This window comes from Pleurodeles waltl, chromosome 9 (genome assembly GCF_031143425.1).
Source record: "Pleurodeles waltl isolate 20211129_DDA chromosome 9, aPleWal1.hap1.20221129, whole genome shotgun sequence".
Taxonomy (NCBI): domain Eukaryota; kingdom Metazoa; phylum Chordata; class Amphibia; order Caudata; family Salamandridae; genus Pleurodeles; species Pleurodeles waltl.
The window spans coordinates 1,110,931,923-1,110,947,108 of record NC_090448.1 but is presented as its reverse complement, the minus strand read 5'-3'; the positions used below and the strand labels follow the sequence as shown (position 1 = coordinate 1,110,947,108).

The 15,186-nt window shown below is 48.8% G+C and overlaps 1 pseudogene; it reads left to right on the top strand.

The window, feature by feature from the left end:
• The first annotated feature begins 262 nt into the window (after nucleotides 1–262).
• LOC138260550 (5S ribosomal RNA) lies at nucleotides 263–371 on the top strand (annotated as a pseudogene).
• The last annotated feature ends 14,815 nt before the right edge of the window (nucleotides 372–15,186 follow it).

Genomic DNA, 15,186 nt, shown 5'->3' with positions numbered 1-15,186 from the left:
GAAAGACACTGATGTGACATGGGCAGGGCTCCGAGCCCTTTTCTAACTACTAATGCGTCTCGCTAAGCGAAACCATGCGCAAGCGCATGCCACGCAGACTCGACCCTAAAAATGTTGTTCCATGTGGGTTGGGGCATTGGGCCTCTGGCAGTGAGCGCATGTCCGACTTCCCATGGGGAGCCTGTGCTGGTGCGATTAAGAGCAGCAGGCTCCGGGCAGTGGGCTTGGTGAGCAGAGGAGAGCTGAAACTGCAGCTTTTCCTGCCTACGGTCATACCACCCTGAATGCATCTGATCTCAGAAACTAAGCAGGGTCAGGCCTGGTTAGTACTTGGATGGGAGACCGCCTGGGAATACCAACTGCTGTAAGCCTTTTGCCTCTCGCAGACACTAGGTGCGCAACGTCTTAGCTCAATTACACAGCTTCCTCACTAATTTCATTTTCCACTTTTTATTTCCTGCACTCTTTTTTTCCCGTCTTAAAAATAAAAAATAAAAAAAACAGCAATAACACTAAACTACACACATTCCAGAGGAAAACTTACAATTATTCTGTAGTTTACACTCGCCCAAGTTGAAGAAAACATTTGCTCCACAACGGGCAAATGGATCCCTAGCTAAGGCTTTGCTTTCTTTCGGTAAGCATATGCGTTAGGTCTTAAGACCAGATCTCACTTCTTGTGATGTCATTTCCTGTCAGGTCATGGGTTGTGATGCCACTCCCTGTGAATCCAGCTGCGATTTCACACGCCCTGGTGTCATGTGCTGTGATGTCACTTGCATAGTGTCTAACTTGGTCAGTCCCCCCACTTATTTTCTTTAAGACTTGTGCCATGAATAAGCCTTAGCCCCCAAAAATAGTGCTTGAGCCGACTATTGGCAACCAAACGAAAAAAATCTGCACAGCTTGTCGGGAATGTGATAAAAGGATGATGATGTATTTGGTGTGGAAGAATAAAATGAGTTGAAGACACTAGTGTAACAGAGTCCAAAAGCAGAGCATTCCAGAAACAGGGAATAAAATGAGGAAAGGTGCGTACAATTTGAGTTGTTGTAAAAGCATTCCAAAGCATTTTCTGGCATTTCATGGCACTGTAACAGGTGTCATTAACTTAACGATCCATTTATCGACCACAGAAAGAATGGGTGAGCAGGGTGTGTGCAGAATAAAACCTGTTCAACATAGGAAAACATCCCAGCAGAGAGCACATTACTCACTGTTGTGTCCTAAGCATTAAACTACAGACCTCTGTCTCTTTCAGTTTCACTTGTATTGTAAGAAGGGGCATTATTTTGCATGTTGTTTGAGAAAGGATTCCATGATGAAAGATCTGATTTTTTCAACAACTCCTAAATACTTTCTGTGGGACCCTGGTTTGATAAAAGTAAAGAAAAGACTGGCCACCCTCTGCCTGTAAGGCATGGCGAATATGTTGCAGATGGCACTTACAGAGTGACAGAGCCTCTCCATTAAGTGAAAAAAGTGCAAGAAGAGGGCTTGCCTTCCCGTTTATTTCTGGATTTGTTAAGGTAGTGCAAAAGAGATATTTCTCCCGGCCAGAGTGAATGGAGGTGTCGCCACTCAGTGGGATAACGAAGAGAGAACTCCTGCATAGCACCAACTAATTGTCCTTGGGATGGGAGAATGAATGCTGCTGTTCAGAAGCAGGGTCTCCCCTGGTGACTCCTCCTTGTCATGCCCTAAGGAGGGGTCCAAGGAGGCGCAGCACATGCTGTGTCAGGTCAGGGTTGTCCATTGTAATTGAGTGTGCGAGAGGGGCCGTCTGATAGCCGTGCTAGGTTGTGGAGGGGCTGCTGCAGCGTGTGAAGATGAGAGAATCGGACGTAACCCAGGGCATTTTAAATAGATGAGTTAATGAGCATTTTCAATGCAACCGCGTCAAGCATTTGCTCGAGTTAGAGCTATTACCGTTGTAAACTCCTAACTGGACTTTTCTTGCCACACAAATGAAAAGAAAAAAAAACGCAGCGTGATTGCGCTGGGGTTTACATAGCGCGATCCCGCTGCGTTTTTTGTTTTCATTTGTGTGGCAAGAAAAGTCCGGTTAGGAGTTTATAAAGCTGGGGGTGGGGTGGGAAAATGCAATGCTCTCGTGTTTGCTCGAGTTTGAGCTCCTAGCGTTGTAAATTACTGAGTGGACTTTTCTTGCCACACAGACTGAAAATAAAGAGAGCAAGGGCGAGCTGGCCCTGGAAAAGCCCCCCTCTGCTGTTGGTTTTTGTTTACAGAGGGAGCTGGTGGGGAGGAGGGACTGAACAAGCACCCACACTTTGAGGTGAAACAGGCAAATGCCCCAAAAAAGTCCCTTACAGAAGAGATAAACAGGACATAGCGCAATTACACAGTACTTTGTGCTGCTTCCAAAGTGAAAAAAGGCAGGACAAAGAGACAGAACTGACCACTAGCAAGCAAGGATTTTTGAAGGACACTGCATCTAACAAATCAAAACGCTGGAACTCACTCTATTGTATACTTTAGTATACAGCAGGCTGAACGCTAACGCTCGACCTAAAAAGCTCAAAGCCTTGCTGTTTGATGCAGCCTACTCATTAGGTTAATACGGTAGGATCTCTGCGACTGCTTTGAGCACCGGGACTCCTCTGTTTGAAGCAGCTGCAGGCTTAATAAATGTCAACTGATTGATTGAACTTACATAGGTTGGTTCTTAAAAATATTTACTTGGTTGCAATTTCTGACCAGTATTTTGCAAAGAGATATTGTATATCTTGTCACTCATTATTAATGCATTTATATGACATTTTGTCACAGATTACTTACCAAATAAAAGAGTGGTTAGCAGGAGACAAATGGGCCTAGATTTACCAAGAGTTCAAAACAACTCCCATCAACCGTATCTGGGCACTAAGGGACATAGTTGCATCAAAGTAGCAGCTTCAGTTCTTCACCATAGTGGATTCAGGGAACGTTTGGTTAAAGAGTTTGGAGGTTGTTAATTATACCAATTTGTAGCATCCCGTGGTACATGAAGCTCCCACACATTCATACTTTTGCTTCCATTAATATTTGTTGAAAAACATACACTGGACTGGGATCTGTTGAAAAGTTTTTTTTTTAGATACTTATTTGGGGTCAGTCATGATCATCAGATAATATAACAAACACCACACAGCTAAAATAGTTACCAATGGCAGAGTTAGTATAAATGGAAATAAATCAGGAGCAACTTACCAAAGAAATAGCAAGCAAAATCAAGTATACAGCATCATCAATTTCGTATAAGCTTTTCAAATCGCACTAAGACTCATCCCTATTTGTAATAGTATTAAACGGTATAAAAGCTGATGACCTTAGCATCATCTACCTTATATTCATCCATTTCACAAACGCCAATAAACAAGACGATAATCTCCTATCTAAATATCACCCCATAAGTTGAATTTGACAATTTCTCTTAGTCCCAAATGAGACCGGCCCAGATTTTTCTAAACTGTTTTACTGCCTTAGGTCTTTAAGCCTTAGAGATAGCTAGCTCACATTCATATATTTGGCAGATGATTGCCCACCACAAGGCCACATTGGGGGGAGAGAGGATGTGCACGACGCAGAAAAGCATAACTAGGCACAGATAATAATAATAATCAATATCAAAGAGCTAGAACTGTCATTATACATAGTTCTGTAGCCCAACATTATCTCACTAACAGATAGTCACAACCTGAGGGATCTTTTACTAACTGAACCTCACCTGCCCAAAATTCACATAATGCAGGGCAACTTACAAACAAATGGACTATGTCAGCTGCACGACATCCACACTTTGGGCATTGTGTCTTAATTGAACTATGATTTGTAGTCCATTTATAGATCCGACTAGGTGTATAGTAAAGCATACAAATAGTCTTGAACTTGTGTAATTTAAGGCTTACCGAGCGAACAGATTTTTCAACAATCTCTAAAGCACCCTGAATTTAATCTGGAAAAATCTAAGTAGCAAACACCCTAATCTATTTGGAGGCAAGCAAAAGACTAACATCTTTACTATAAGTGCAGAATCTTGGCTATTGCACACTGATCAAGTCCTTTCTAGGTGCCCTATGTAGATAAGACAGGAATCAAGACTAAGGGGGTGATTCTGACCCCGGCGGTCTTAGACCGCCGGGGCCAGGGTCGGCGGGAGCACCGCCGACAGGCCGGCGGTGTCCCGCAGGGCATTCTGACCGCGGCGGTAAAGCCGCGGTCAGACCGGCAACACTGGCGTTCTCCCGCCAGTATACCGCTGCCCTATTGAATCCTCCAAGGCGGCGCAGCTAGCTGCGCCGCCGAGGGGATTCCGACCCCCCCTACCGCCATCCAGTTCCCGGCGGTCCGCCCGCCGGGAACCGGATGGCGGTAGGGGGGGTCGCGGGCCCCTGGGGGCCCCTGCAGTGCCCATGCCACTGGCATGGGTACTGCAGGGGCCCCCGTAAGAGGGCCCCTACAAGTATTTCACTGTCTGCTTGGCAGACAGTGAAATACGCGACGGGTGCAACAGCACCCGTCGCACCTTCCCACTCCGCCGGCTCGATTACGAGCCGGCATCCTTGTGGGAAGGGAGTTTTTCCCTGGGCTGGCGGGCGGTCTTTTGGCGACCGCCCGCCAGCCCAGGGAAAAACTTAGAATACCCTCCGCGGTCTTTCGACCGCGGAGCGGTATTTCGGAGGGGGAAGTCTGGCGGGCGGCCTCCGCCGCCCGCCAGACTTAGAATGACCCCCTAATTGTCTCCTTGCAGCCATACAAGAAGTAATCTCACAACTGCAGATATTTAAAGAAAAAATGATGGGGAGGCTCATAAGGCACCTGTAAGCAAGCAAATGAGCAAAATCAATTACTGTCATACTACAGCTGTCTAACAGTCTTCACATTCAGCCATGCTCAAGCTTTGCCCATCAAGTCATGGAATATCTTGGGGAGTGCAGTGTTTCCCCAAAGTGACATATACACATGCAGGGTAACAAGTTAAAACTTAGAACAGCTCTCTTGCCATATGCAAACAATGTCCTTAATGATTTTAAATCACACCCATTTGAAGTAGTTGGTATCCTTGAGCCCATGAAGAAGAAACCTTATGTCGGCCTCTAAACCCAATTGATAGCCCAAAATAGACAGTTCTGGCTCCCGCCCATTAAACCGGTTACGTATATGTCCAGCAAAGGCTGCCCAAAAATATAATTTAAAATCAGTTATTTGGAGCCCCCTTGTTTGCACAGCAGTTTCAGAAGCCGAATAGGCACCTTGACTGCCTATACCCCCTACATAAAACTGCCAATAACACCCTCAAGGTATCTGGAGCTTGAATGGGATGGCTCAAATTGAGTACAGAAATTGTGGGAGGATATTAAATTTAATAATATTATAGCGACCTATTATGCTAAAGGAAAGCTGATTCCAGAGGCATAATTTAGCAGTAACAGTGAGCGGTAGAGGCTCATAGTTCACTTTAGAGATATTATCAACCTGACTGCTAATACTGACTCCCAAATACGTAGAAGTTGGAACCACCTCCTGGAATTGCATCCGCTGTCTAGAAATTAAGCAGAACATGCATTTTAGCCAGGTTTAGTTTATAGACGGAAAGAACGAGTTACTTACCTTCGGTAACGACTTTTCTGGTGGATACATTAGCTACCTGTGGATTCCTCACCTCATGAATACTCCCATGGCGCCAGCATTCGACGGAAATCTTCTTACTAGTCTCTGCACGTCGACGAGGACGTCACTGTCTCGCACGCGACGCCGTCTGACGTCATACAGGCAATAAGAGGTCCTCGACGACGTGCAGACGTCAGTACCAATCATTTTTTACGTGCATGAGAACAACCAGGCAATGCAATGAAAGAGCAAGGCAACATCCATTATATTGTAAAATACACCACATTGTATGAATAACTGTAAATCTTTTTATGTACATATATATATATATATATAAAACTCTCTCTTTTAAAATATATACACACACCAAGTATATACATAAAGATATATACACATATACACATATATATATACAAATATATTATATATATACATCTATTGCACCCTCAAGGACCAAGAGGAGCGCACTCAAGGATTACTTGGCAAGACTATAAAGGCAACGGGGAGGCGGGTGGGACCGTGAGGAATCCACAGGTAGCTAATGTATCCACCAGAAAAGTCGTTACCGAAGGTAAGTAACTCGTTCTTCTGATGGATACAACTACCTGTGGATTCCTCACCTCATGAATAGAGTCCCAAAGCAGTACCACGCCCGGCGGTGGGTGCCTAAATGGTCAAACCAAGAAATCCTGCAGCACTGACCGTGCAAAATGGCCGTCCCTTCTAACCTCAGAATCTAAACAGTAATGTTTTGCAAAAGTGTGAAGGGACGACCAAGTTGCGGCCTTGCAGATGTCGACCACAAGAACACCACTGGCTAAGGCCGAAGTGGCCGACTTAGCTCTGGTGGAATGAGCTCTAATGCCCTCAGGAGGATCCTTCTTTGCCAAAGAGTAACATATTTTAATGCAAAGAACAACCCACCTGGATAGTGTTCTCTTGTGGACTGCCTTTCCTCTCCTCTTGCCCACGTATCCAATAAACAGCTGATCCTCCAGCCTGAAATCCCTTGTTCTATCGATAAAGAAGCTCAACGCTCTCTTTGGGTCCAGACGGTGCAGTCTTTCTTCCTCTTTGGAAGGATGAGGCGGAGGATAGAACGTGGACAAAGTAATTGCCTGAGCCAAATGGAAGGGTGAAACAACCTTCGGGAGGAAAGCAGCCTTGGTCCTCAACACCACCTTATCCCCATAAAAAGTTGTATAAGGGGGTTTTACTGATAAGGCCTGCAACTCACTCACTCTCCTTGCTGATGTTATAGCTATCAGGAAGACTGTTTTTAAAACCAAATACCTCAAGGGGCAAGAATGCATAGGTTCAAAAGGGGACCCCATAAGGAAAGTCAGGACTAAGGACAAATCCCATTGCGGCATAACGAATGGCTTTGGAGGATATTGATTTAGAAGACCTTTCAAGAATCTGATAACAATAGGGGATTTAAATAAAGATGGTTGGTCTGGAAGACATATGAAGGCTGACAAGGCCGATAAATAACCTTTAATGGTAGCCACTGCACAACCTTTCTGCGCCAGAGATAGAGCAAAAGACAAAATGTCCGATAGATGAGCATGTAAGGGATCAATCTGCCTCTCTCCACACCACGCAACAAATTTAGACCACCTATTAGCGTAGATAGATTTAGTGGAGTGTCGCCTGGCCGCTAATATAACATCCACTACCTCAGGCGGGAGAGAGAAGGAACTCAGGTTGCCCCGTTCAATCTCCAGGCATGTAGGTGCAGACTCTGGAGGTTGGGGTGTAGAACCTGCCCCTGCGACTGTGAGAGGAGGTCTGCCCTGAAAGGGAGACGGAGCGGCGGGCACGTTGAGAGTTGGAGAAGGTCGGAGTACCACACCCTCCTTGGCCAATCCGGAGCTATTAAGATTACTAGAGCCCGGTCTTGGCGAATCTTCCTCAATACTCGAGGAATCAAGGGTATGGGAGGAAACGCGTAAAGCAACTGGCCGCACCAGGTCATTTGAAACGCGTCCCCCAACGCTTCCTGCATCGGATACTGAAGGCTGCAGAACAACGGACAATGCGCGTTCTCTCGAGTGGCGAACAGATCTACCCGAGGAAACCCCCACTTCTGGAAGATTAAACGGCCTTGATCTGGATGGAGACGCCACTCGTGGTCTGCCGAGAAGTGGCGACTGAGACTGTCCGCACGCACGTTCAAAACTCCGGCCAGATGGTTTGCTATCAAGCAAATCCGATGGTCCTTTGCCCAGGACCATAGTCGAAGAGCTTCTCTGCAGAGAAGGTACGACCCCACTCCTCCCTGCTTGTTTATGTACCACATCGTGGTAGTATTGTCCGTTAGGACCTGTACCGACTGACCACGAAGGGAAGGGAGGAAGGCCTTGAGAGCCAGACGTACAGCCCGTAACTCTAACAGATTGATGTGAAAAATCTGTTCCTCTGGAGACCAAAGACCTTTGATCTCCAGATCCCCCAGATGAGCTCCCCACCCTAGAGTGGAAGCATCCGTTATGACTGTTGTCACTGGTGGCGACTGCTGGAACGGCTTTCCTTGTGAAAGATTGTTGCTTGCAATCCACCACTTCAAATCCACAGCAGCATCTCTGGAGATCTTGACAGTACCCTCTAGATCCCCTCTGTGTTGAGACCACTGCCTTCGGAGGCACCACTGAAGAGCCCTCATGTGCCAGCGAGCATGCGTGACCAACAGAATGCAGGAGGCAAAAAGACCGAGCAGACGAAGGACCTTGAGGACTGGAACTACCGCTCCATTTCGAAACATTGGAACCAAATCCTGAATATCTTGAATCCGCTGAGGCGGAGGAAAGGCCCGACCCAATGTTGTATCCAGTACTGCCCCTATGAACAGGAGGCGCTGAGAGGGCTCTAGGTGAGATTTGGGCTCGTTCACCGAAAAGCCCAGGTCGAACAACAACTGGGTTGTTGACTGCAGATGACGCAACACAAGCTCCGGGGACTTGGCTTTGATTAACCAATCGTCCAAGTAAGGGAATACTGCTATCCCCTTCCTTCTGAGCTCTGCCGCAACCACCGACATCACCTTCGTGAAGACTCGAGGTGCTGAAGTAAGACCAAACGGAAGGACCGCAAACTGATAGTGTTGCGATCCCACCACAAACCGGAGATACTTTCTGTGTGACTTGAGTATCGGGATATGAAAGTAAGCATCCTGCAAGTCGACAGACACCATCCAGTCTTCCATGTTCAACGCCAAAAGCACCTGTGCTAGGGTCAGCATCTTGAACTTTTCCTGCTTGAGGAACCAATTCAAGATCCTCAGGTCCAGAATTGGTCTCAAACGACCATCCTTCTTGGGAATCAGGAAATACCTTGAGTAAACTCCTTGACCCCTTTCCTGCTCCGGGACCAACTCCACCGCGCCCTTTAAAAGGAGGACTTCTACCTCCTGTTCTAGCAACAGGAGGTGTTCTTGTGAACAATACGAAGGGCGGGGCGGGATGAGGGGCGGAAACTCCCGAAAGGGAAGGGTGTAGCCTTTTCCCACAACACTGAGAACCCAAGTGTCCGACGTAACAGTCTCCCATTTGGTGAGAAAATGCTGTAATCTTCCCCCTACAGGAGAGGAGTGAGTGGGAAATGGTGGAAGCCTAAGGCTGCTTCCCCTGCTGCACCCCGCCAGAGGATGAGGAAGAGGCAGAGTGCTGCTGAGAAGCTCCCCTGGTGCGGACCCTACCCCTCCCCCTAAAAGATCTATAGGGATGGGAAGAGGCAGGTTGCTGATATCTTCCCCGAAAGGAAGAGGAGGAAGAGCCACGCCCAAATCCACGAAACCTCCTGAAGAATCTGGAAGAGGCCGTGGAAGAAGGAGCTTGGAGTCCCAGCGACTTAGCCGTGGCCCTGCTCTCCTTAAACCGTTCCAAGGCCGAATCAGCCTTAGCCCCAAACAGTTTGTCCCCATCAAACGGGAGATCCAACAATGTGGACTGTACATCTGCCGAAAAGCCCGAGTTATGGAGCCAGGCCTGTCTCCTTTCCACCACAGTTGTGCCCATTGCTCTGGCTACCGAGTCGGTGGTATCCAGTCCCGTCTGGATAATTTGGGTCGCAGCAGCCTGAGCATCAGAGACAAGATCCAAAAGACCCTGGGGAAGCTCTGTAAACGAAGAGGAGATGTCATCCATCAGAGCATGAATATACCTCCCCAGGATACAGGTTGCATTGGTGGCTTTTAAAGCCAGACTGCAGGACGAAAAAATCTTCTTCGACTGCGCCTCCAGCTTTTTTGAATCTCTGTCCCCCGGCACCGTCGGAAAAGAACCAGGCGCTGACTTGGACGAACAGGAGGCCTGCACAACCAAGCTCTCCGGCGTAGGGTGCCTAGATAGGAAACCAGGATCAGTTGGAGCCGTCCGATACCTCCTGGCCACGGCTCTGTGAACTGCTGGGGAAGATGCCGGCTTCTTCCACACCTCTAAAACCGGATTCAGCAGAGCGTCATTAAAAGGTAATAGAGGCTCCGCCGCGGCTGAGGCCGGATGCAACACCTCTGTCAAAAGGTTTTGTTTCGCCTCCACCACCGGCAAAGGCAGGTCCAAAAAACTAGCTGCCTTCCGTACCACTGTATGAAAGGAAGCAGCTTCCTCGGTATATTCCCCCGGGGACGAAAGGTCCCACTCAGGGGAAGTGTCCAGCCCACTGGCCGACTCCAGTCCACGCAGCCCATCACCCGAGTCCTCTAGCTCTCCTTCCTCTAGGGCTCGTTGGTACTCCTGCTCCTCTAGTACCCGGAGAGCACGCCTCCTTGAATGCAGTCGTTGCTCAATCCGCGGAGTCGACAATACCTCCGCCGAAGTCGGAGATCGGCGCCGATCTTCCGAAGCCACCGACGCCGCATCCGGCGCCACAGGTAACTTCGGCGCCGACTGAAGAGCAGATGAAACGGATGGACCCACCGGAGTCACAGGCCGAAATCTCGACGTCGACGGGATGGAAATCCCTGGGGTCAATCCCTCCGAAGCCATCGGAGCGGCCACCGGCGCCGACACTGGCGCCGAGCCCACGTTCCCAAACGGGAGAAAGGGCATAAAGGGTGCCGGCCGAAGAGGCGCAGGATCACCCAAAGAAAAGGCCAAAGGCCCAGCCGGAGCACCCCCTGGAGCCATCTGTTGGAAGATGGCATACATCGCATTCAAGAATGCGGAACTATCGGCTCCAGGGGTGGGAAAAGCCGGATACTGGGGTGCCTGACTCGGAGGCGACCCCGACGCCGGCCTCGGCGTCTGCGCCGGAGAAAACACTTGAGGCTCCAATACCTCAATCACCGACGCCTGTCCAGGCGAAGTTGGAGACGCCGGAGAGAGCAACGGCGTCGAAGGATGCGGCGTCACCGTGGGGCTGACCTCCCATGTCCTCCGGCGCCGATCCGGAGACCTGGAACGAGCCTCCCTTGAATGACGCCGAGATTCTCTACGGCGCCGGGAGTCTCGATGACGCCGATGTCTTGGAGAAGACTTTTTCTTGTGATGCTTCTCCTTTGACTTGGCCATAAACAGCTTCGCCTCGCGTTCTTTAAGGGCCTTCGGATTCATGTGCTGACACCAATCACAAGTCGAGACGTCGTGGTCGGAGCTCAAACACCAAAGGCAATCGGAATGAGGATCCGTCACCGACATCTTGCCTCCACACTCACGACAAGGCTTAAATCCAGACTTTCTCTGCGACATTATTTCCACAGAGAAAGAGTATGCAGCAAGATATACACTGTAACCGCAAGAGTAACAGTTGCTCCCTCGAAGATAACCGTTTCGAATGCACGGAAAAAAGGGAACTGACGTCTGCACGTCGTCGAGGACCTCTTATTGCCTGTATGACGTCAGACGGCGTCGCGTGCGAGACAGTGACGTCCTCGTCGACGTGCAGAGACTAGTAAGAAGATTTCCGTCGAATGCTGGCGCCATGGGAGTATTCATGAGGTGAGGAATCCACAGAATCAGCCGAGAAAACTGCAACATCGTCAGCGAAGGCGGTGATTTTAAGCTCGCAGCCATTAGATCTTCCTGGTAATATCCTTTGATTTCAGAGGAGGGACTTCAGGTTGGGCTCCATGTACGAAGCAAAAAAGACGGGGGAGAGCGGGCCCCTTATTGAGTGCTCCTACGGATCTGAAATAGTGAAGAGCAACTCCCTCTATAAACTAGTTTCACCACAGGGCTCTTGTAAAGGGCCTGAACACCAAAGACCCCCAAAGTTACCCATAAGCATTTCCACACCAACCGCCAAAGGCATTCTCGATAGCTAATAAGATCATGCCCATCCTAATACTTGTCCTCTCATCAACATCAAACACTGCAACTTCTGAGTTAGTATGACTAGTAGTGTAATTCCTGGGACAAAACCGTGCTGTTGAGGCGAGACCAAATTCGGCATTAACAGGGTCAGTTGGATAGATAATATCTTTGCAAATATGTTTGCGTCTGGATTTACTGAAGAGATAGGTTGATAGGAACCCCTCCCTCTGGACGCTTTCCTTTCTTCAGAATAACAGCAATGTTGGTGTAGTACCATGTAGGGGGGTACACCCCTCTCCCCCTATAAATATGCCCTAGCAGCTTCATAAATTCTGGCAACATAATATCGATAAATGTTTTATTAAATTTGAGCGGGATAGTGTCTTCTCCGGCAGCTTTCCCAGAAGGCAGAGCCTTAATGGCATTCTCTAGTTCACACTCAGGTATGTACCTCTGCAAGGCTGTTACCTGAGCATCAACTAGATGAGGCAGTCTACAACCATATAATTATTCCACCAGATTGCACCGACTGAATGATTGGGGATGGCTATAATGATCCTGATTAAAAAAAAGTGTGAACTGCTCAGCGATAGCTTGGGGGCCAGTGTCAGTACCTTTAATACTGTGAATAATACACATAGATTTTTTATCTGAAATATAATGCATCTGCACTGGCCCAACAGACTCACCATACTCATACTGGAGTTCTTAGTTTTTATGGCAACCGGCAGCCACCTTTTCCCTAAACCCTCTATCTAAAAGACATTGGCCCTCATTCTGACCCTGGCGGTCTTTGACCGCCAGGGCGGAGGACCGCGGGAGCACCGCCAACAAGCCGGCGGTGCTTCAATGGGGATTCCGACCGCGGCGGTAAAGCCGCGGTCGGACCGGCACCACTGGCGGGGTCCCGCCAGTGTACCGCGGCCCCATTGAATCCTCCGCGGCGGCGCAGCTTGCTGCACCGCCGCGGGGATTCTGACCCCCCCTACCGCCATCCAGATCCCGGCGGTCGGACCGCCGAGATCCGGATGGCGGTAGGGGGGGTCGCGGGGCCCCTGGGGGCCCCTGCAGTGCCCATGCCACTGGCATGGGCATTGCAGGGGCCCCCGTAAGAGGGCCCCTACATGTATTTCACTGTCTGCTGCGCAGACAGTGAAATACGCGACGGGTGCAACTGCACCCGTCGCACAGCTTCCACTCCGCCGGCTCGATTCCGAGCCGGCTTCATCGTGGAAGCCTCTTTCCCGCTGGGCTGGCTGGCGGTCTGAAGGAGACCGCCCGCCAGCCCAGCGGGAAAGTCAGAATTACCGCCGCGGTCTTTCGACCGCGGAACGGTAACCTGACGGCGGGACTTTGGCGGGCGGCCTCCGCCGCCCGCCAAGGTCAGAATGAGGGCCATTGTCTCTCAATGAACTCAAGATATACTGCTTGCTCCAACGGGTCTCCAACTAAGTTTGAACGAGCATGGGGATGCTCTAATTCCTGTACGCTCTGATGCAGCTGATTTATGCCCTCCTGCCGTGCTCTATTCTTGTTAACAATAAACTGCAGCATGACGCCACATATATATACTTTCTTAGCATCCCAGACAACCTGTGGTGGTGCCATTCCAGTGTTCAACCTTATAAACTCCTGTAATATCCCTGACACGTAGATGCACCAGTCAGGATTAATGAAAATATGATGGGGGAACGTAAAATGGTGGCTTTCCCTTGTACTAGTAGGTACCCGGAGTGTAAGAAAAACTGGATTAGAATTCCAGATTCAAAGATGACGCCAGGAAATTCTAAGGTAAGGAATCTGGCCATATACTAAAAGCTGGACAGTCGCCCACCTCCCCCTTGAATCGGCTTACGCTTTCAGGACCTTAGCCTCTACATGGTTGGCATCCATTATAGCAACCCCCGAACAGAGGCAAAGTACTAATGAAAGTATTGTAGCCCAGATGTTTCAACAGTGAGCGGTCCCGATATGCTAAGTGAGTCTCTGTTAGACACAGTAATTGCATTTTATACAACATTATCTCTTCTTGCACTAATTGTAGTTGTCAGGGTGATTCAGACCAGGCACATTCCAATACATAATTTTCAACCCATCCATTGCCATAAATCACATGTGCTAAGAACAGCCATCCCAAAATCAGCTCTCAGGTACTGACAAAAAGCATATTTGATTGTGATCATTCTGACTCTTTTAACCTCTATGACCCCCCAATCACAACACCAACCGCCAAGCGACTTTTGAGCAGCACCACCCCACCCCACCCCTGGGCCTCCATCCCACTCGTATCTACAGAAAGGAATCATCCCTCCTCTAAGCTGTCAGCTGTAATGACAGCACAGTGAGGCCTCTACTTCGGACACCCAGCCCACCCCACCCACCTCCTGCCCCTCCACACCTATGAAGAAACAAGACTAGTAAAAGAAAGAACAAAAATAGTGGGGAACCTTAGTAAAACCAAGTGAAAATCAGACATATTTCATATAGTTATTCTTTCAAATCAAGTACGCAGGGATGATCCTTTCAATTGACTGAGAACTTTAGCAGCATCTGACTCAGAGAAGCAGAACTGTGTTTGGCCATCCTTAGTAATCTTAAACCTGGCTGGTTCCTGAAGAAACACCTGCACCCCAGCAGCTTACAAAATATCAATCATTTGTTGCAGTTTCTACCAGCGTTCCGTAGTATGCTTGCAGAAGTCTGATCACACAAACAGAGACATCGAGTCAACAGTGACTGGTGCTGTAGGGCAGGCTTTAAGGGATATCACCTGCCTCAGTATGATATTGCCCACATATAAAAAATGGCTGAGGATGCATTTGGTTAGTGTTGGCATAACTCTGGGTCATTGGCAGGCGATGTGCATGCTGAATCTGTAGTCCATGTCCCAGTCAGCCAGGTCCAAAACTGCCTTTTCAAAGAGCCTGACGATTAACTGCTGTGGGTGGTCCCCTTCTCTTCCTTCAGGTACCCCAAAGACCCACGAATTATTGTGGCACTGGCGGTTCTCCAGGTCTTCAATTTATATTATACCAGCTCCACATGACTCTCCTGACTCCTGATAGTCTTAACTGCAGCTGATTCCACTTCCTCAGCCCAAGCCAACCACTGCTGAAGCTCAGCGATTACTATGCTAAGTGCTGTTACTTTTCCAGCCACTTCCACCAGAGATAGCTGCAATGCCTGATTATCTGATCTGGGCTTAATGCAGCAGGGCCCCTGAATGCTGGACCTGTGTATGCTGTAGGATTGCACCCAGTGACGACTCTGGCTCCGGTTCCGGTGCCACTGCCGATACAGGGCTACTAGCTGATGCCATGGCACA